Source organism: Rutidosis leptorrhynchoides, chromosome 6 (genome assembly GCF_046630445.1).
Source record: "Rutidosis leptorrhynchoides isolate AG116_Rl617_1_P2 chromosome 6, CSIRO_AGI_Rlap_v1, whole genome shotgun sequence".
Classification (NCBI taxonomy): Eukaryota; Viridiplantae; Streptophyta; class Magnoliopsida; order Asterales; family Asteraceae; genus Rutidosis; species Rutidosis leptorrhynchoides.
In genome coordinates, this window is record NC_092338.1 from 158,976,384 (window position 1) to 158,982,383 (window position 6,000).

Consider the following 6,000-nt stretch of genomic DNA (forward strand, 5'->3'; position numbering starts at 1 on the left):
GTGAATCAAATCTAGTGTTTATCATCTCTGTTGCGTCTACGTACTTTCCTACAATATTGAATCTCAATATAGATACGTAAGCACTCATATTTTATCTTTTATATATTAATTGTGTATTCATGTCTAGTGCTCGAGTATATATATATTTATATATGCTTGTATGCTAAATTTCGTCGTTAAACAGTTATAATGAATCATGAATTAAATACATATATTACTGGTAAAAAGTATATGATATACATGTTTTTGGAAAGATGGCGAAAAATCAATAACTTTTCATTTAGATATCGAATAATTTCGATGAACGGATTAAAAGATATGATCAACTGAATTATAATTGACGTTAATTGAAATTGCTTTTGAATCTACAATTAAGATTTAAACAACTCATTTACGAGATTGATAATTTGGATTTTTGAATATTACCAACCGAGTAAATGAATCCTTATATAAGGTACGTCTCGTTTTGTTAAACAACTGTCAAAATTGACTTTTTAAAACGACATTGGATAACTTTTGTATGTCGATCTCGAGCATTAAGATTGTAATACACTATGACCTGACCTAGCTTGATAGACATTTATTGACCAACATATGTTCTCTAGGTTGAGATCTACGGTTATTTGGTAATCCGAGTTTCGGTCACATTTTGGTGAACGACTTTATATGCTGCTAAGGTGAGTTTCATTTGCTCCCTTTTTAATTGCTTTTGCAATCTATATTTTTGGGTTGAGAATACATGCACTTTATTTTAAAAACGCAATGGATACAAGTACATACTTAATTCTACACTGAGTTTAAACCAAAAATCCCTTAGCTTTGGTAACTAGTAACTGCCAGTTATAAGAACTGGTGGGCGCGAGTAGTAGTATATGGATCCATAGGGCTTGATATCCCCGTCCGAGCTAGAGCACTAGCCTTTTAACGGACGTATGCTATTTGAGAAGCGTACACGTTGGTTTGCGTGTATTATTAAGATGATTAGTTACCAGGGTGCTCAATCTTGTTAAGTTAAGTTTAGTTACCAGGGTGCTCAATCTTGTAGAATATTTTGATAAACGTTTCTAGATGAAACAACTGAAATCTTGTGATCCACCTTTATGTATAGATTATGCAAAACATTAAAACTATGAACTCACCAACCTTTGTGTTGACACTTGTTAGCATGTTTATTCTCAGGTTCCCTAGAAGTCTTCCGCTGTTTGCTTAAATGTTAGACAAGCTATGTGCATGGAGTCTTACATGGCATATTTTTTCAAGGAAACGTTGCATTCACCAAATCATCACCATGTATCTTATTTTTGACTGCATTGTCAACGGAAGTACTATTGTAAACTATTATTACGGTGATTGTCTATATGTAGAAATCATCAGATATCGAAAACCTTTGATTTAAATATACATTTATGGTATGCCTTTTCAAAAGAATGCAATGTTTACAAAACGTATCATATAGAGGTCAAATACCTCGCAATGAAATCGATGAATGACATATTGTCCATATGGATTTGGAGCGATCGTCACAGCATGTAAGATATGTAATGCTTACTTGACAAATCAATATAAAAAAATTGATGAAATCAAAACAAAAGACAACAGACTATACATGGTCGAGTCACGGTCGATCGTGGATTCAACCGCAGACAGTCTGCCAAAAATCTCTTGTTTTCATTAAATATGGAACAACTACAATTCAGTGTCATTTCTCTGCAAGAAATATCTAAATACAATCATAATTAACTACTCTTAAAAAAATTTGAAACCAACAATTACCCAAAAAGGACATAAAGACATTCAATGCTCTATCTTATAAATCCTTTTAAAAGGAAAGGTAATCCAAGAACATTTTGCACCCAAAGCAATGAGTTCTTCTAAACCATTCTTATTCTCTAACTCTAAGCATCACTTCAATCTGAAAGTATCAAGATTTCCCAACAAAACATCAAATGACATGAAGAAAACCTCTCACAATGACTCTAGACACATCCAAGAAGAACGTGAAGTGTTCTTCTATGACTATCCTACTCTTCAAGATGAGTTTGATAAAATAGGATGGGGGTCATTTCTCTTGCTTAAAACTCATGTCTTTCCTTCGCTTGTCAAAGAATTTTTACTCAAACTTTGAATTCATCACCAATCGCAAGCTAAAATTCAAGATGTTTGATCAAAAATATCTCATGACAGTTCAATAATTTGGCAAAATTCTCGAAGTGTCATTGATAATGCTAAAAATGAACATATATTTCATAGCATTATCCCTCAAGAAAGACAAGCTTTTAGTTGCAATTGTTCTATTTACAAGTAATATTCGTTTAAATAATAAAAGGTGAAGACAAAAGACAGATTCGACGATTTGAAGATGCAAATGACCAAAAAGCTCAAAAATACAAAGTACAATCCAAGAGGTTCAAATTATTGATGAGAAACGTCTAAAAGTTACAAGAGAACGAGCCGCAAAACGCAAAGTACTAGATATTAAATAGTACGAAAGGACGTTCGAAAATCCGGAACCGGGACCAGAGTCAAATCTCAACGCGCGACGTAACGGACCTAAAATTACGAGTCAACTATGTACAAGAATATAATATAATATATATATATAATTATATATATTATATATATATATATATTAAAAAAAATGCAACAGCCCACGTTTTGGAATCTTTGTGAGCTGGAAAAGCAGGCCATGCGATCGCATGGCCAGAAGGCACAATTTCCATGCGATCGCATGGCAGTGAAAGGCTGGCCACATCTATAAATTTCGCAGTTTTTGGTTTAATGTTTTACACCTTTTTCTAATCTATCTCTCACTCTTACGATATATATATATATATATATATATATATATATATATATATATATATATATATATATATATATATATATATATATATATATATATATATATAATTTATAATTTATAATTTTAATTTTAATTTAAGATTAATAATAATAATGGTATGTTAGCGAATGTTGTAAGTGTGTAAGTCGAAATTATGTCCGTGTAACGCTACTCTATTATTAATCATTGTAAGTTATGTTCAATCTTTTTAAATTAATGTCTCGTAGCTAAGTTATTATTATGATTATTTAAGCCGAAATAATCATGATGTTGGGCTAAATATTAAGATTGGGTAATTGGGCTTTGTACCATAATTGGGGGTTGGACAAAAGAACGACACTTGTGGAAATTAGACTATGGGCTATTAATGATCTTTATATTTGTTTAATTGAAAGATAGTTCGTTAATTTAATATAAAAATTACAATTGGACGTACCTATAAATAACCACATACACTCGATCGGACACGATGGGCGGGATATTTATAAGTACTAATAATCGTTCATTTAACCGGACACGGGAGTGGATTAATAGTTAATGGATTTATTAAAACAGGGGTGAATTACATAACAAGGAAAATTGGTGTAATTATAGTTTAAGTCCCCAATTAGCTGGAATATTTAACTTCGGATATAAGGATAATTTGACGAGGACACTCGCACTTTATATTTATGACTGATGGACTGTTATGGACAAAAACCAGATGGACATATTGAATAATCCAGGACAAAGGACAATTAACCCATGGTAATAAACTAAAATCAACACGTCAAACATCATGATTATGGAAATTTATATAAGCATAATTCCTTTATTTCATATTTCATCGCACTTTTATTTACTATCATTTTATTTATCGCATTTTTTAATTATCGCAATTTTTAATTATCGCAACTTTTATTTACTGTCATTTTATTTATCGTATTTTTTAATTATCGCAACTTTTATTTACTGTCAATTTATTTATCGCACTTTTAATTATCGCAATTTTATTATCGTCATTTACTTTACGCTTTAAATTAAGTTATATTTATTTTTAATATTTTACATTAGGTTTTAACTGCGTCTAAAGTTTTAAAATCGACAAACCGGTCATTAAACGGTAAAATCCCCCTTTTATAATAATAATGCTACTTATATTTATATTTATATTTATATACAAATTTAGTTTTAAATATAGTGTTAAACTTGGCTAGATCCATGTGGAACGAACCGAACTTACTAAAAACTACACTACTGTACGATTAGGTACACTGTCTATAAGTATTGTAGCAAGGTTTAGGTATATTCACTCTATAAATAAATAAATAAATAACTTGTGTAAATTGTATCGTATTTAATAGTATTTCGTTGTAAAAATTAATAGTATTTTGTACCCCTTTGCTTTAACATCAGCCATCAAAAGAAGTTGAATTCTACAATACTCAAAATTGTATACAACTCCTACATCGGTTCATTCCACGAAGGACTCTCACTTCTCACCTTCTCAACCCAAATCTCAAACTAAGTACACTTTATCAAGAGGGCCTTCTTGACAGTGACGTTCAGGTGGAATATGAGACATGGAAGACGATCATCCGCTATAACATCTTCTTCCACAAAGATGATGATGATCGATTGTCTGTGACTGAATTAGAACTAATGTGGTGTCTGAACCAGTCAATACCAGTCATTATTGCCTTTCTAATGGCATCACAGATGAAGACCTGAATCAAGATCCTACACAGCTACTTCGCTATGCCCTTCATCTAACACACATCTTCGAATACCTCAATCTATTGATCAACTGTTCTTCCTCTTGTTGTCTCTACTATTCCCATTGCTCGTGATCCACAAAAGATGACATTTCTGACTGCTTGAGATCATGCAGATAAAGCACATTGTGAGATGCTCGAATCACCATGATCCCCTTTGATCATCTTGCTTTCATTAGGACATATAAACCATCATGCAAATCTCTAGTGAGATTTCATCAATGCATGATTCTATCTTGTAGCTCTTTATTTTCGTAATGAATTTTTTTTATGATTTGTGTGTTTTATGTTTTAGGTTGAATTTTCACCATGTAAAATTTAAGGGGAGCTTTGCTCTAAGGGTGCGCTTAGTTCCAGAGAGAGCTAACCTTTTTGATTCGACAAAAGAGGGAGAAAGTTATGGGTATAAGTGATGTTAACACTTGCTTACTTATAGATTAATTTCCATCATCACTTATGTGTTTGTCATCATCAAAAAGGGGGAAAATGTTGGTTCATGCTTAACGGCAATATTAATAATTAACCAACAGTAATTGTGTGTTTTGATGATGACACATACATAACCAAAAGTGATGACAAACATCTTGACATAAATATGCAAGTTCACTAATCCATACTTACTATAGCAAATGACCAAACCAAACGAAGCTTAGAGTGAAAATATTAGGTAAACCAAAAGAATACAAAACTAATGTTAGTACACGGTTTGGGTCCACGTTGTGACGACCCGGAAATTTCCAATCATATTTAAACTTAATCTCTATGTGATTCCGACACGATAAGCAAAGTCTGTAATGTTGAATCTCAAAATTTTAAAGTGTTTTCATTTATGCAATTACCCTTTGACTGTTCTCGATGATTCACGAACCTTTAATGTATATATAAATGATTATATATGTAAATAATTATATATAATAAATTAAATATGTTACTGAACTATTATAAGATAACTTAATATAACCAAAACTGGTTATTTGAATATGTAAAGTAAATTGACTATAAATGATTTCGAATATGATTTGTCAACGATAAAATGTATACCTTGAATTATTTGTTTCAAAATAAATAATTAATATATTTATGTAAGTAACAACACTTGTCACCCCCCCCCCCCCTAAATGGAACATGGGGTAACTGTGACTAACTAATATCATAACACAAGTGTATAAGCGAGAACGACTCTAAATGAGACGTTTTATTTATTAAATAAACAGCGGAAGCATTATTCAAAGTTTTACATCATAAGAGTACAGTAAATGGGAAATGTCTAAATAACATGATAAATTTGAATGATGGACTCCATGCAAGCAGCAAAGCATACATCAATCATCTAGAAGCAAGTAGCAGCTAGCTCAATCATCACCTGAGACAAAAAAATGCTTAAAGTGTCAACCAAAAAGGTTG